Below are 18484 nucleotides of genomic sequence, written 5' to 3'. Positions count from 1 at the left end.
CTCGATCTTGTATACAGAATTTTTTAAAAATAAATGTGGGCAGATGGGATGCCAGTTTAATCCATCCATCCAAGGGAGGCCACACACATTGATGGATCACTCTGCTTATGAAACACCAGGATGACCGTTTTTAGCTGGGTCGAGATTCAAACCCAGGCTAGACAACTTAAAAGTGAGTGTGCGTACCTCTCGGCCATCCTGTCAGTCCTGTGCTGAGATACCTCAACTGAAACAAATGGAATCCTTAATAGGTGCACATGTGTATGGTCATCAAATAAGAGTGGCTCAAATGAAGTGATCCATTTTTCTTCTTTCTGCAAAGTGCATCATTTAATTTCCACACAAAAGTACAAAGTACTCCATCTGTCAATAGACAACTCCCATGAGTCAAGCAATAAACATTCAGAATCTCGCAATTGTTGCCAATGCATGATTTTCCTGCATTATATGAACCTGAGATGCAGCTGAAGGAATCTTGTTTAGTTTGGCAAATGCTATGGATTATTTCATCAAATATCCCACGTTGTGTATTTTAGAAATAAACAAATAAATGGGGTGTTGATAACCTGAACTTGGTGAGCTAAACAGGCTTGGCCTGATATGCACCAATGATGAGATACTTTGATTAAGACAATGCTTTTGAGCCGAGAGCTTCTCGAGGCCTTACACAGTTTTTAACACACATTACACAAGCTAAAGTTTTCATTGGGGAGAGACAAGCTTTGGTCCCAATATCATCAGTACCATAGCTTTATAGAACAATAAGCTTACTGGATGATTCACTGGGATGGCCTTTCTTAACCCTTGGATGCAGTGATTGGGTCTCGGAGGCCCACAAGGTTTTTTTTGTTGCAAAAACTATGCTGTATAATTTTTTTTGGAATGAGCCTCATTTTCACCGACCTTCATGTTGTTACACAAAATTCAGGTACATAAATAAATAAAAATTTCATTCAGGCTCTTGGGAAAATCTTCATTCTTCACTTATAACCCGAAAATCCGACACGAATGCAGCCCTGTGGCCTTCGAGGTCCCGCATAAATATTGTTGTACTACTATGTTATATCATTATTTTTTTCATATGAGCCTCATTATATGCTCCTATAACTTGGTTACAAATAATTCAGTGACAAAAATATGAAAATTTCATTCAGGTTGGTGGGAAAATCTTCATTCTTCACTCATAACACGAATGCAGGCCAGGGGCTTAGTAGTACAACAACATTTATGCGGGGCCTCTATGTTATATCATTATTTTCTTGATGCGAGCCTCATTATATGCTCCTATCACTTGGGTACAAATAATTCAGTGACAAAAATATGAAAATTTTCATTCAGGTTCGTGGGAAAAGCTTCATTCTTCATTCATAACACTAATGCCTAGGGCATTAGAGGTGCCTCATAATTTTTCTTGTGTTATATCTATGTTATATAATTTTTTTGCTTAGCATCGACTTAGATTGAAAAAGGATATGAAAGAAAAAAATCTATGAAAAATAAAAAATGCAAAAACTGTACACGATTACATTTGTGGGGCCTCCGAGGCCCAAAGGCTGCATTGGTGTAGGATTTTTGACAGTTGGGGTCATATACTTTCTAAATAAAAGGATTACTGAATCATATTTTTTGAGCAAATACTCCTCCATGAGCCTCAACTTTTTAGAGAAAAAAAAGTTGAAAAACCAAGAACAAAAAAGTTTTTTAGGCAAAAAAAATAAAAATCATTACTTGTATGGGATTCTTCCAAATAATAGGATCAATGATTCACATTTTCTGGGCAAATATACATCCATGAACATCGACTTGGATTGAAAAAGGATATGAAAGAAAAAAAATCTATAAAAAATTTTTTTTAAACATTACACGAATACATCCGTTGGGCCTCGGAGGCCCAATGGCTGCGTTTATGTAGGATTTTTGACGCCTGCATCTAAGAGTTCACTTGGATTTTTCTTACATTAAATCTAGGTTGATCAATTATGTTCTGGACAGTGGTGTAGCAGGTGGATACAACAAGCAAGGGAATGAAGAGAGAGGAAGATGGAGAACCTGCAAGAAGGTTGGGTTAGGGAGGATTAATGTGGCAGAGAAGATCACTGGTGGAGATGAGGGATTTCATTGACAAAGTTGTGCAGGGGTTGAAATTAGATGGTGGTATAGACGATTTAAAATGAGATTGTGATCGAGGTGGTCGGAATTGAAATGAGGGAAGTTTAAGAGGTTGAACATTTTCTGGTGGCTAACTATGGAAATATATAGATGGGTTATTTTCACAATTCCTCGCTCGAGAGACAGGGTGAGACAGATATTTGCCAGAATTGAACATTTTCCATTTGTCAGACCAGCATCTCATCTATTCCGGATCAGCAGAGAGTGACGCAGCTGCTATCTGCCTGTCGGTGGGATGTGGGCACTGTAAGACACAATGTGGAGTCATCTGCGCAAAGGAAAAAAGTGTTTCCAGAGCATTGGAGGAATCATTTATGTAGAGGAGGAACAAGACTAGACCCTGGGGCATTGCAGCTTCTTCGAAGAGAGAGGATAATAAGAGAGAGTGAATGCATTCACTGTGTGAATTGAGGAAGCCAGTTATGAGGATGGCCTGTATGCCACAAGCAACAAGCAGAATGCCAGACTGCATCTAAAGCCTGAGCTGTGCCTCGGGAGATGGTCCTGACATATTGATTTAGATTTAGGGCCTCTGACCATTGCTGAGAGAGATACAGCAGCATGTCCAGAATTGAGTGATTGGGATGGAATGCAAACTGATCGTCAGAGATCAGCTTGTTTGAAAAGAGGAAACACTTCATGTCAACAGTGATGGATTACATAACTTTGCTTATAATTGGACGTAATGCTTCCCCTCCATTCCCGTTGCTCACTTCAACTGGCGAGTAATTGAGAGGATCTGTTTTTGCACCCTTCTTGTGAATGGGAATGGTGTTTGCTGCCTTCAAGGCAGATGGGAGGCAGCCAATGGAGGATACAGCAGACATCTGAATAGAGCAGACAGATGTCTGAATAGAGCAGACAGAGGATAAGCAAGATCAGCAGAGCAGGATTTGAGAATTTGGCCAATGTTGCCATGGCCACCGTTGCCGATGAAGCGTTGAGGCTGGGCAGAAGCTTTGTCCACCTACATGGTGTGAAAGAAGGAGCCGATAAGACAGTGTGTGTGAGAAGGTAAGGTCAGGACAGTGCGAGTTTGAGGCTAGCACCGAGCGAGTAATTCTTCCTTATCACGAGCAGAGTCTGAGGTGAGGCAGTTTGAAATAAGCATGGGGATACAGGGTGAGCACATACCAGAGACAGACCTGACAAGTTATCAGTTGGTATAAGAAAGACATTTCTTGGCACTTTGTTGGTAAGAGCAGAAAGAGATTTGGTAGCAAAAATGGCGACATAAGCTTTGTCTTCTTTGAAAAAAGTATTTTAGCATACTATGTAGTACTTGCTTCTTTTCATACTTTCTCTGTATGTTGGGCATATTGAGCTTAACCGCTAATTTGCAAAGCATGTAGCAAATCGTCAGTCTCATAATGTTGCTGGTAAGATAAACTGTATAAATATTTAGTGAATTACAGCAAGAAGCAACCCTTCTTAGCATGTTTACGCAGTAGAAGAACCATTCAAATTTGATACATTGAAGTCTAGAATATAGCATACATAAAGAGCACAAATACATGGCTTGTTGGTAAGAATGCGTTTAGTATGTGGGCCACATCAGAAAACTAATTTTAAAAAACAAAACACCCACAATAACCCAGAAAAACGTGTTTCTTTAGTTTTCCAGCATACAAATTCAGTAACATCTCATTTAGCCAAACTATATTTCTTGCTCTCAATTTCTTTCTTTCTCCAACTATCTGTATATGGAGAGGTGAATTCCACAAATTTTTTTTGTTAGGCTCACTTGGCTGCACCTAGATGGTTTTGAGGGTAGAGGAGTAGCAGCTGAAACCCAAATACCATCCACGTTCCTCGTGACGATTCCATCTTTGCTCAATCCATTCTTCCCGATGACTCGCACGCAGTATTTGGTCTTTTATTTGAATACTAGCAGGGGTATCCGCCGTTACACAGTCTATTTTATGTGGGGGACTAAAACACTTCTGTAAATCCACGAAGGAATTGGGTCGGCGATCATTTAATATTACCTTTCACATAGCTACAAAGGCATAGGCACTATGGAGCATTTTTCTTAAACCAAAAAATTCCCTATTTTTTTGCCTAAAGCACTCCCGGCACTCACGGATGAGCCTGAAAGTTTGATGAAGATCCGTTTTGCCATCTCTGAAAAAAAAATGGTGACGCACACATACGACTCTCTTATAGTATGATGATGATGTGAGTCGTCGCTTCGATAAATCTCTTAACTTCGTTGACATGCTTTCTAAGCACTGTGTTGGCGATGGCTATATAAGTAAAAATGGGTGAGCAGGTGAGGTATCCATTGAAGGGAAAAACCTGCACAGAGAAGCGATTAAAGTGATAGAGGTGTGTGCTATCCCTCTCCCACTCTCCATTCCTATGAGCATCGTTGGCTGCAGGTGCAGTAAAGGCAACGTGAAGTCTGATGCACATAGGCATAGCAGACTGGCCAGGTCATCGGTATGATCACAGCTGCCCTTGATGTCCAAAGTGGGCACAGCTGTCTGCAGATGATGCGCAGTGATGCCTAAATTGGTGCCACCTCTGACTTTCATAGGCGCATTTATCCACGATGTAGCGTTGCCCAGGCTGACCTTCAGGTGCAGTTTGGCGACTTGAGTGTCCTTCTCATAGCCTTAGCCTAAAGAGGCTTCCCTCACAATGCAGTGGGGATCCGTTACCCTGGACAAGGGTACTGTCACAAGGTACTGTCAGCCGGAGCCAACTGAGCCTGGGATTTGCATAGGGCAGGGTCGTCACTCCCTGAGGTAGCTGAAGAAAAGATACCCTGCTACCTTCTTATCGTATAGTTGAGGATCGAATGGAAAACTAGACAATCATCAAGGCTTGCATTGTTCTACATTGGCAGATGTGTAGAACAATGGATGGAATAAACGAGAGTTTGAACAAAGTATGTTGACCTCAGTGGAAAGTAAGGAGAAGCTGATGTTTCGGACATTAACCCTTCATCGGCACAAAAGAGAGAGACGGGATAGGGGTGAAGGTTGATATAGGATCCACCCTAAGCTCAAAACTCAAACCACTAACGGTATGGACAAACACACTTAGGGACATGTGTGGATAACTTGGATATCGACGTGTGGGGTCCACATTTAAGGTGCAAAACCAACTTGTGGTTAAAATTAGTCTACATTAGACAACTTTGTTAAACTGTGCTTATTCTTAAATTACAGCTACATACTGAACTTTGAGAACTTTCAAACTTTGTTCAAGGATGTGATATTAAAATTGGCCGACCGGGGGTGCAATATTAAAGTTGGTTCAGTACATACGCAACATACAAAACAATACCCTATCCCATCCGTTCGGAAATGTGAGGGGCTAATTAATTAAATACATACATCAGCATCCTCATCCTAAAATTTTCTTACTAGCAGGTGCACCTTGTCATTGATGAGCAGCTCCATAGGATTTCCTCCCCATTCAACAAGAGCCAATTCATTGGCCTCGCCTGGCACGGCATATGAGAAAGGTGTCCCCATGCCAGGTGTGGCACTCGAGCGCAGCCACATGCTTACGGTGAACGCATACATCTGTGGCAGTCTTGTGTGGACACGAGCATACATGTAGTCCGTGCGCAGGAGGAACGATGCTTTGAAGGATTCTGCACTTTTCAACGTATTCGTGTCTGCAGTGAAGAACGGTAGAGGTACACATATGGTGGGAACGGAGAGCACTGCAAAACTCATTTAATTATTATTATCCTCGCCAGGGGAGAGGCTGTTGGATTTAGGTCCGTTTGTTTGTCTGTTTGTCTGTCTGTCTGTCTGTTTGTCCGCACAGAACGTGTGTTTTTCTCTGCAACCGTTGGTCAATTGCCACAAAATTCTCACCTTACGAGCGCCTCCTACTGTAGAATGTTCTAATGATAATTATGATATCGTAGGTGACCTGGTAAGGGTGTCATCTTGGAAAAAACTGAAACACTTTGCACCTCTACATCTCCAAAACCACTACATGGGAAAAATTGAAACATGGCTCATTTTCATGTACCCCCCATGGGGAAAAACATATTAATGATGATTTCATCCGCGCCATCATTATGATGTCATAATTAGACAAGTAGAACGCTTGATCCAATCAGTTTGAAATTTTTTGAGCATGATATACACAAAAATAGTATGTGAGAATTGAATTAATGACGTCATCGGTCAAGTCGGCAGCCATATTGGATTGAAAATGAAAACCTTCAAAAATCCTCTTTTTCAGAACGGCTTACTCGATCGTTTGAAAATGATTCAATTATGTCACATGATCTTTTTTTTTCTTTTTTTTTGTTGTTTACTGAATCGAGGCTCGTGAAAGAGCTAAAACATGTCCTGGCGAATCTGGCAGCCATATCAGATTTTATGCACAAACTGCATAAATTTAATTAATGCCCTTCTCTTAAAGCACTGAACGGATCGATGCAAAATTTTAACCATATGTTTGACGACCCATGGGGATACAATTTTGAAAAAAACCCGTCATCGGTCACATGGTTTGGCAGCCATATTGCATTTAAGGGAAATATTCAAAAAATTGTTTATCTGAAAGTGCTTACCCTATCGACGTGAAGTTTTACAAATACCATCTCACACCATTTATGTAAATAGGGTAAAAATGGTGATATCATAGGTCACGTGGTTTGGCGGCCTTCATGGATAGAAAAACAAAACAAAAAAAAAACCACCTTTAGAGGCCATTTTTCCCCGCAAGTGGGGGTTGGCCTTTTTCGGGAACCGTGGTTGTTGTTGTTTTTTGGTCCCCTTTTTGAAGCAATGTTTTACGGCCGGATGCCCTTCCTGATGCCAACCCTTTTTGCCGCCTTTAGCGACAAACAGGGAATTACCAGTGAACTGGTACTCAATTAGCCGACCTCGGAAGGATGACAGGCTGAGTCAACCCCCCTGGCGTTAATTCAGCGATCGACCGGGATTCGAACCCAGGATCCTGGGATCCTAAGCCGGCACCCTAGCCGCTAGCCCAACACCAGGATAGAAAAAGCCCAACATATGATTTGCAAAATTTGCAAATTTGCAAAGCCCAAAAAGCCCAACATTTGCAAAAAAAGCCCAACAATCGCTAGCCCAACACCAACACCATGGATAGAAAAACAAACATTATCCGAAACAAATACCACACAAAATACACCACACAAATTACACCACACAAACATGTCCTGGCGAAGGTCTGCAATCTATGATTGATCTTTTTTGTTTCTATTGTAGAGGTTCTGGATTCAATTGTTGATGGAATATGGTCCAATTAATTATACGCATCTTGATGCTCTGCAGGGAAGCAGTTACACCATTTACATTTACACCATTTACAGTACTGATCTGTTAAGCTTACTGTCCCGTCTACCAGCACTCACATGAGAAAGTTAAAAAAATACCATAGCAGCTTTTGAAAAGAGTAGGTCATCAGGTACAGATGACCTTGGCCAAATTTCAATTTCCCATCTTATGGTCTCCAGGATTAGTCGTGCAAGGTTGTATAGTCTCTCCTTTCCATCAAAATTTGGCGAGAAACATCGAGGGTAGGTTCAGTGACTGCAACTACGGAGTTGCAAGTCGTTTTCTGCAAAGGTTGATGAGGGCATGCCCAGTCGTCAGCAATCGGTAGTCTGAGCATACTTTCAGAAAGTAAAATACTTTATTGACCACATCTCAAAGTGTTGAGCTCATAGTGCTTGTTCTATTGCAATAAATAGATCAGCTTAATCAATAAAATACCCCAGACCCTCATGTTCTGCAAAAAAAATATTTCAACATATACACGGCAACATCACGGGAAGCATGTCTCACCGTGCTCTAGCTCGTCGACACGCTGCTGTAGTTCCGTGAGCGCAGAATCCACATGTTTTTGATGTGTAATAGTCTCGTTCAGCAGCTGCGATTTCCCATGTTCAAGTTCAATCACTCGTGTCAGTAAATGCCGTTCAAGACCAGTCTTCCCATGCCTTGGCACACCTTCGCCAGCTGAGTTCTCCAGGCCATGCTGTGCAAGTGTGAGACAAAAGAGAGGTGGGAATTTGAGGTTCATCTAGACATGGAAAGTCTTTTTTGGGAAGGATTTACAAAATGGGAGTGAGCATACATACATAAGGGGTTTATGAGTGTTGAACCGAGCAAGTACAGAAGATGATGGCAGCTAAGTCCAGCAAGGCACGTTCGTCGATCATGTCAACACTAGGCATCAACTTTTGACAACGTTTGCAAATTGGATGTTAAATCGAAACGGTTCAAGCAAAGGGCACTCCTCTGGTGGCTGTGACTCATCTATCTGAAATGCTATGTTGCAGCAAAAATGCGGCTTCTCCGACTACACTGGAGTGAGTCTGGACAAGACTGTGCGTCTGACGAGGGGACGCTTGCTTATCGTGCGGAGCCGGTGACAGTCATGTCAGGAAAAACAATTTTTAGCAAAATGAGTGAAAGTTAGAAAATTGGACATAAAAAGGGACATAGAAGGAAGATACATGGGGTAGTGAGGATTTTTTTTTGTAAGTCTATGCTTATAGATAGAGAAATAAGAAAAAGAATGTCATTCTAAAATCTTGTTGAAGGCTCCTTGAGCTCCAACATAGCCATAGCACAGGCCATCTTTCAAAAGGCTCACAGTAGCTTATTTGGTACCGTGCTTGTTATCAAACTGTCTAGTCTGGGATCTACTACTGATGAAGTGCAGGCAGGGGGGTTCCATATTTTGAAGTAAGCCATACTTCAGATGGCGATGCAGTGTCAACTGTCCCGAATGCATTTGGATTATGGAGGTTCAGGATTGCACAGTAATAGGCGAGTTTCTCACTGCCAAGGACATATTTCCTGCCTATACAAGTTAATTTACATTTCGTTGATTGTAAAAAAAACTGAAAGACCAAGTTAATGAGGTGTGGATAAGGCAGCGGTATGGTGGACAAAATGGATTCCTCCTTTTTTTTTTCTTTTTTTTTCTTTTTTTTTTGTATACTGAATCGAGGCTCGTGAAAGAGCTAACATTTACTTCACAAACAAATCAACCAGACAAACAAAATATATTAAAAGAGGGAGCGGAAGACAAGATGGGGAGAGAATGGGAAGCACACAAACACAACATTTGAGAGCAGGGAGATGTGTGGAAGGGAGAGGGCTTGGGGGGAGGAGACGTGGGAAGGGGGGGAGGGAGAAGTATAAAACACAAGGACACCAAGGACTTCCAGGACAGAAGTTGGTATTTCAAAAAAGTGGAATTGGGGTGAAATTAGCAGGGGTAGAAAAGATCAAGGTTTTGGATTGGGGAAGATAAGAGATGGTGGTGAACAGCCGTTTTAAAGACCTGGAGGGAGGAGTGGGATTGAAGAGAGTGAGGGAGTTTGTTCCAGAGGCGGGAGAAAAGAGGAATGAAGGAGTGAAGGTGAGCAGAGAGTTTTGATTTTGGCAGTTTAACCATAAGAGGGTTGCAGGCAGATCTTGTGCGACCTGTAGGAATATTTGCGGGACAGAGCCCAGAGAGAGCTGGGGGGGCAAGGCCGGAGAGGAGTCGGTAGAAGACGGAAAGACCACCAACCTGCCTGCGGTGAGTGAGTGAGAGGCCCTTGGAGTTAGCTTCATCGCGGGAGATTCCAATGATCCTCTGAATGCTCTGTCTCCTGCATTCAAGTTTGCTTTGACAAGTGGAAACTTTTCCTCATAGTCAAGAAAAATAACAAGTACAGATGCATTCAAAGTACACAGCCCCCATGCCAAATAAATAAATAACATCCTCCAGCGTGGCAATGCCAGACTGGCTTCGCCCATACCTGGCGATGCCGCCGTGCAACACACAGAGACGGTATTGGGAGGGAGAGGTGTACAATAATTGATTGATTAATTGCGTAATTTAAATCAATCAATAATAATCGTAAAATAATTAATTTATTAATCAATTGGCTAATATCATATCTAAACCACTAGTATTTAATCCGAAGCTGCAACTTTTTGAAAATGAATTCAATAATTAATGAATCAAAAAAATTAAACAATTAATTGATTAATTGACGAATGAATAATTAATCAATTAATTGATTGTTTATCAATAAATCAAAAATATCCTTTATGGCCACATCACTTGGTCACTGTTGTGTCTGAATATCAGCTTCCTAGCTCAAAAGGTGCCTGAGATATTGCCCAGGTGAGAAAGAAAATAAATAATTGATTGATTGTGGAATTACGTTAATTAAGATAAGTGATTAATAATGAAAATAAATACATAGTAATCATAAAATAATTAAATTATTAATCAATTGGCTAATAGCATTGGTTTCATTGGCCAAACAGTTCAATCTTGGTTTCATCAGACCACAGAATCTTGTTTCTCACAGTCTGAGAGTCCTTTAGGTGCTTTTTTGCAAACTCCAAGCGGGCTTTCATGTGTCTTTCACCGAGGAAAGGCTTCCGTCTGGCCACTCTGCCATAAAGCCCAGATCGGTGGAGTGTTGCAGTGATGGTTGTCCTTCTGGAAGTTTCTTCCATCTCCACACAGGATCTCTGGAGCTCAGCCAGAGTGACCATCGGGTTCTTGGTCACCTCTCTCACCAAGGCCCTTCTCCCCCGATTGCTCAGTTTGGCCGGGCGGCCAGCTCTAGGAAGAGTCCTGGTTGTTCCAAACTTCTTCCATTTAAGAATTATGGAGGCCACTGTGCCCTTGGGAACGTTCAATGCAGCAGAGATTTTTTTGTAGGCTTCCCCAGATCTGTGCCTCGACACAATCCTGTCGCTGAGCTCTGCAGGTAGTTCCTTCGACCTCATGGCTTGGTTTTTGCTACTGATATGCATCGTCAGCTGTGAGACCTTATATAGACAGGTGTGTGCCTTTCCAAATCATGTCCAATCAATTGAATTTACCACAGGTGGACTCCAATCAAGGTGTAGAAACATCTCAAAGATGATCAAGAGAAATGGGAGGCACCTGAGCTAAATTTCAAGTGCCATAGCAAAGGGTATGAACACTTATGTCAATGTGATATTTCAGTTTTTTTCTTTTTAATAAATTTGTAAAACTTTCTAAAATCCTGCTTTCTCTTTGTCATTATGGGGTATTGAGTGTAGATTAATGAGGGAAAAAATGAATTTAAACGATTTCAGCATAAGGCTGCAACATAACAAAATGTGAAAAAAGTGAAGGGGTCTGAATACTTTCTGAATGCACTGTATACGTATATATATATACTGTATATATATAATTTTTAACAAACAGGAATTAGATTCCTGCGTGGGGCTAGTGTGAAAAATTCTGACTCAACCCGGGCCTCGAACCAAGGACCTCCATCACTTATGCGGTGACAGCCCACTGCGCTATTGAGCCAACGGAATCTCCTCAGAAATTTTCCACACTTAACCCTGCGAGCTTTATAATGGCCGATGTGTTACATGCCTGCTAGGCAGACCCCGGATGTGAGCATAAGTACATATGCGTATGTACGTGTAAGCAAGTATATGCAGAATACACAAGTATATGCAAGTATAACAAGTGTATACTGTATGTATATATATATATATATATATATATATGTATATATTATATGTGTTTGTGTCATTGTGTGTGTGTTTGTGTGTGTGTTTATGTGTGTTTATGTATGTGCGTGTATGTATGTATTGTTAATGTCCGGCTTCCTTCTTGTAGCTACAGTGCATTAAGTGGTCTTTATTTTGATCGTCAATGATATAATAATACAAATTAATATCAATTAACAATGTGTTGTTAATGATATCGAGACAATGGAAGCCCATGATGAAAAATTAAACGATGAAAATGAAACGTGTCTGCAATGAAAGTTTTGAAATGTTTTTGCACTATTTTGAAATTATCATTGAGAACAATCTAGAAATCATTGTATTTACATATTAAATGTGCTCCAAAATTACCAGCATATTATTTCGATCACATGGAGACTTCTGATTGGCTGTCGCAGAGGTGAATGAGCCTTGGCTCGGTGAGTCACTTGCTGTATTGTTCATGCTGATCCTCACGATATAATATTCATCGGGGGGGAATAAGGTGCATTTAAAAGAGTTAACACGGGAAGCTCCAGGAGAGCTTCTAAGGTCTGTGCCCTTCAAGGTTTCTTTTGATATGGATATCATGGGGATATATCTGCAGTATTCATTTAAATTATTCATTCGCCATGTCTATATGTAAAAAAGAAGTACCTGTCTGAACAGTTCCGTTTTGCATTTCACTGATGGGGAAAATCTGCATTTGGATCTTAACCCAAATCGAATTAGCTTGTTCTTGCCACTTATCCAACTCCTACACCAGGTTTTGTCATAACACGTCCAAAACTTTTTGAACTCATCGTGCTATATATCGTTTTCAGCTCTATCTCTCAATGGTGAAGAATCACTTAAAATTATAGTATCTGGATAAGTATCCATATCTTCACCAATATCTAATCAATTCGTCCTCGTCACACACCCAACCTGTCCACCAAGTTTTGTCTGAATCCGTCCAAAACTTTTTGAGATATCCTTCTCACAGACAGACAGAAAAACAGAAAAACAGGTGTGAAAACATAACCTCCGTCCACTTTCGGTGGCGCAGGTAACAACACCACAAACATGTCATTGAACCTTTGCCTATTTGTCTCCATGTGTATCATGTCTTCCATCTAAAAGCACTCAAAGAGTTCAATTGGTATTTTTACACTCATGACTTTTATGAACACATGTTTTTTGGCTTCATGTATAGTGCATGTCATTAATAAAAACATAAAATGTAAAGTACCTTTTGGTATTCACCGGTTAATAGGTCGATATGAAGTCCACACCTTTATATGTATATCCTTTCCATCCAAGTTCATCGACATTATGAACTAGCTAATACCACCCGTCACTTCGCTGATGGGAATATTAAGAGAAAGCGGATGAAAGAAAGAGGAGGAGGGGTGGGGGAGAGAGAGAGCGGGGGAATGAGAGGGGAGGAGAGAGAGAGAGGGCTGGGGGAGTGAGTAGAGGGTAATTCTAAAAGGTAAATCTAGAGAGTAATTCTAGAGGGGCATTCTACAGGATAATTCTAAAGGGTTGTAAAGGGTAATTCTAATGGGTTGTAAAGGGTGATTCTAAAGGGTTGTAAAGGGTAATTCTAATGGGTTGTAAAGGATAATTCTAAAGGGTTGTAAAGGGTAATTCTAAAAGGTTCTAAAGAGTAATTCTAAAAGGGAAATTCCAAAGGGTGATTCTAAAGTGTAATTCTAAAGGGTTGTAAAGGGTAATTCTAATGGGTTGTAAAGGATAATTCTAAAGGGTTGTAAAGGGTAATTCTAAAAGGTTCTAAAGAGTAATTCTAAAAGGGAAATTCCAAAGGGTGATTCTAAAGTGTAATTCTAAAGGGTTGTAAAGGGTAATTCTAATGGGTTGTAAAGGATAATTCTAAAGGGTTGTAAAGGGTAATTCTAAAAGGTTCTAAAGAGTAATTCTAAAAGGGAAATTCCAAAGGGTGATTCTAAAGTGTAATTCTAAAGGGTTGTAAAGGGTAATTCTAATGGGTTGTAAAGGATAATTCTAAAGGGTTGTAAAGGGTAATTCTAAAAGGTTCTAAAGAGTAATTCTAAAAGGGAAATTCCAAAGGGTGATTCTAAAGTGTAATTCTAAAGGGTTGTAAAGGGTAATTCTAATGGGTTGTAAAGGGTAATTCTAAAGGGTTGTAAAGGGTAATTCTAATGGGTTGTAAAGGATAATTCTAAAGGGTTGTAAAGGGTAATTCTAAAAGGTTCTAAAGAGTAATTCTAAAAGGGAAATTCCAAAGGGTGATTCTAAAGTGTAATTCTAAAGGGTAATTCTAAAGGGTTTTGTTCGTTTCTGGGCTATGCCTATTTCATATTAAAAATTCCAAACTGACCTGCTTCCTTCATACATGGGTGCGATATTTTCTATATGCAGTGATATAAGGTTTTCTAAGGTATATTTAATTATGAGAAAGGTTTATTTATTTTATGAGAATATTTATCGAGTTTATTTATGAGAAAAGATTATTTATCAATGGTGATCTAAGATATTTTGTGGAGCTTGTACATGCAGGACATACATTAGTAGACTCCAGTGTACTTTAACATGAATTACAAGGACATTAGTAGATAATGGACAATTACATATGGCATTTGGGATTTTAACATGGGATTCCTTGCATTACCTTGCATTGTAATGCATTACCTTTTAAACCTTGCATTACCTTAACTTGCATTGTAATGCATTACCTTTTAAACCTTGCATTACCTTAACTTGCATTGTAATGCATTACCTTGCATTACATTAACATTACCTTGCATTACCATGGGATTCCTTCTCTGTGCAGAACCAAGGGTTCAGGTGGGAACACTAACCGGCCAACCCTGTTTAACTGAACTGATGGCTCTCGATGCTCGGTGTTTCTCATTTTCTAACTGGACAACATATTTAATCCTTAAACATCAACAAAATGCAAGTTTGTTACCATGGACAAATCAATGCAGTGCACGGGATTTGAATGTGAGATGGCAGCATCAGGAAATAGCAGCTCGTATGTTAATGCCGGACAAGCCAACTGTCGACCATTGCACTCTGCTACAGTAGTTAGGACATCGTTAGCAACACAGGATAGCATCTGCGTTTTCATCCATGAAGCATGTGGTCTCGAGCTATTGTAGTCCTTTTCAAAGCGCATTTGCTTGTAAAGTTATACAATCTTGTACTTTAAGTGTATATTTTTTAATAATGTAATAAACTACACAATATTGGCCACTTGTATGTAATGAGGTAATAACGAAATAATTATTGGGTAGCAGGATAGCTGTATTTCAGCTACCTCTGGAGTGACATCCCTGCAAGTCTTAGGCTCAGCTGGCTCCGGCTCACAGTACCTGGTATAGGTCCCTTGTCCAGGGTAACGGGCCTTGTTCAGGTAATGCCTTGTGGGGGAAGGCTCTTTCGGCTAAGGCTATGAGAAGGACACTCAGACACCAAACCGTACCTGTAGGTCAGCCTGGGCAGCGCTACATCGTGAATAAATGTGCCCGTGAAAGTCAGTGGTGGCACCAATTTAGCTGTGTCCGCTTTGGACATCAAGGGCAACCGTCATCATACCGACAACCTAGCCAGTCTGCTATGCCTATGTACATTAGACTTCACTTTTAATTTACTGCACCGACAGCCAATTATGCCCAAAGGAATAGAGAGTGGGAGCGGGATAGCACACACCTTTATCACTTAAATCGCTTCTCTGTGCAGGTTTTTCCTTTCATTGGCTCCAGTTCACCTGCTTACCTGCTCACCACCCATTTTTTACCTATACAGTCATCGCACAATGCACAATGCTTAGTGACCACACCAACGATGGGAAGAGATTTATCGAAGGCGACGACTCACACCATGTAATGAGCAAAGGAGCATCACAGACCATCTCCAGGGCACTTGACTGTTATAGTGCAGCGGAATAGCAAAAATTTAAGAAGAATTGTGCATTTTGTGATGGAAGCACCAAATTTGGCACAATGATAGAATGTTATATTTAGAACATTTTCAGATATGGAACCACTTTGAAATTCACCCAAGGTTGCCGCCATATTGGATTTCAAAATGGCGGCTTTAAAAATCTGTAACCCTTAGGGGGGGTGGCGGAAACAAATCCTACAGGCACAATTATTGCCCCATTCACCCTATATCTTTTCTAACATCAGTAGACACATTACAGCGGCGATTCTGAGCTCAAGGGAACATCTAGGGGTCTGGGGAGTGAAAAATTTGAAAATTTCGGCCAAAAATACCCCTAAAAGAGGTCATTTGGTGTCAAATTTCAGGGGGAGTCGTGTATTGTCCTGTAGATAAAACATGCTGGTCCGTTGATTAACCCCTAATTAAACGACTTTTTTGTTTGTTTGCTCCATCCAGGTTTCAATCATGTCGAAGCAGTTCAAGTTAGTTCATGTTACCAAGCATGTAACTTCAACGCCAAAGACGCCACTGGACTGGGAACTCTGTGTTCTGTGTCAAGTTGATATAGGAGAGTCCCTACAGTGTCCTGCTGTCACGAAAAGAACTGATGCAGGTGCTGGATACAAGACACTTGAAGACAATCTATCAGCATTCAATAAACTAGGCAAGCTGCCACAAGACGTGGACTTGCAACGACTGGATGAAGGCCAAGGGATAGCTGCCACTCTAGCTGCCCACCAAGCCAAGTGGCACAAGTCATGCAGGGTGAAATATAACACTACCAAGCTACAGCGGGTACAGAAGAGAAGTCATTCAGAGGGAAGCCCTATCCCCAGTACAATCACAGATAAGTACAAGCTTACTAGGTCTCAGGCAGCTTGTGTTGATAGCATATGCGACAATTTGTGCTTCTTCTGCCAGCAAGAGCTTGGTTTGGAGTTTCATCAAGCAGCGACATTGGAACTAGATAAACACGTTCGCAAGGCTGCAGAGTTTCTTCAGGATACCACTTTGTTAGCCCAACTGAGTGCTGGGGACATGGTCGCAAGAGAGGCCAAGTACCATAAGAAATGTTTGACATCCCTATACAACCGCGTGAGGGCAGCAAAAAAGCTTGCTGAGCAAAGCCAGAGCACGGTAGATGTCATTTCAGCAATAGTCCTTGCTGAACTGGTAACGTACATAGAGGAAACTGCTAAAGAAGAAGACACTGCTCCTGTATTCAAGATGGCAGACCTCACCAAGCTCTACACAATGAGAATGGAACAGTTCGGAGTTGTGCTGGAAACACGAGTCCATACAACCAGACTCAAGGAGCGTATCCTGGCACACTTCCCTGATCTGCAGGAGCACAGGCAGGGAAGAGATGTCCTGCTGGTGTTTCAGGAAGACATTGGCAGTGCATTAGCCAAGGCATGTCAACATGATATTGACAGTGATGTTGTGCACCTGGCACGAGCTGCAGGGATTATAAGGAAGGATATGTTCCAGTCATCTCAGCCTTTCAATGGGTCCTTCTCAAACAAATGTCAAGAAGAGTCTGCGCCACAACTGCTGCTGACAATGGTCTCCATGATTTTAGAGGGCGCAGGCATCAAAGATCAGGCATGTCAGTCATCGGCATCGGCGTCTGTGACAATAGCTCAACTTCTCAAATACAACAGTGTGAAGCATGAGAGGAGAGGTGCAGGCACAGACGTACAACACAGCATTAGTCAAGAGACTCCTTTGCCAATATATCTTGGCTTGATGCTTCATGCCCATACGAGAAAGAGGGAACTGGTTGACACATTATCTGGACTAGGGATCAGCATTGCCTATGATAGAGTGCTACGGATCTCTGCAGAGCTGGGGAACGGGGTCTGTCAGCGCTTTCGGGCGGAGAAGGTGGTCTGTCCCCCAAAGCTCCGCGGTGGAGTGTTCACCACATCAGCTGTGGATAATATAGACCACAATCCCAGTTCCACGACAGCACACGACTCCTTCCACGGAACTGGTATTTCATTGATACAACATCCAGACTATGACAATCAAGGCACAGACCGAGGTATTGTCATCATCGGGGGTGTCTCAAATGTCAAGACTGTGGAGGACCTTCCACGGTATTACACAGATGTACAACCAGTTAGTTCACTTGCCAAAAGCCACCCTGTACCAGCTGGAACCCAGGCGTCGCTGCAGAGGAATCCTGCACAAGCTGAACTGGATAAAGAGAAGAGGTGGCTCCAGACTGTGAAGGATGCATGTGACAGTGGTGACACACAGAATCCAGGAAACATTTCTTGGGCTGCACATCACGCAGAGAACCAATCGGCCAAGGATACTAGTATCACAGTCACACCCACTGCCTTGCTTCCCCTCTTCCATGACCAAGCCCACTCAGTGGCAATGATCCGCCATGCCATGGATGTCGTGAAAGCAGCGATCAATGAGCTAAACCCTGGACAGATACCCGTCGTCACACTGGACCAACCACTTTATGCGATCGCCAAGCAGGTGCAATGGAACTGGCCAGACACACATGGTGAAGATCTCTTTGTGGTCATGCTGGGTGGTCTACACACAGAGATGGCAGCTTTGAAGACAGCAGGAGACTGGCTGCAAGACAGCGGTTGGACACAGGCATTGGTTCAGGCAGAGATAGCAACAGCTGGCACAGCAGACTCCTTCTTGCGTGCAGCTCACGTCAGCCGTACAAGACGCGCCCACCAAGTAACTGTTGCTGCCCTACACATACTGCAGCATCGTGCATATGACATATACAACGAAAGAGCAACTGCAAGAGATGAGGAACCATTGGAGTTCGAGGCATGGTGTGACCAGAGAGCAGCGGCATGTCCACAGTTTCAGTACTGGGCCACTGTACTTAACCTGGAGCTCTGTATACTCCTCTACATACGTTCACT

Source organism: Myxine glutinosa, chromosome 3, assembly GCF_964187855.1.
Source record: "Myxine glutinosa chromosome 3, kmMyxGlut1.1, whole genome shotgun sequence".
Lineage (NCBI taxonomy): Eukaryota > Metazoa > Chordata > Myxini > Myxiniformes > Myxinidae > Myxine > Myxine glutinosa.
The sequence above is the reverse complement of the archived record's forward strand: the minus strand, read 5'-3'. Positions refer to the sequence as shown.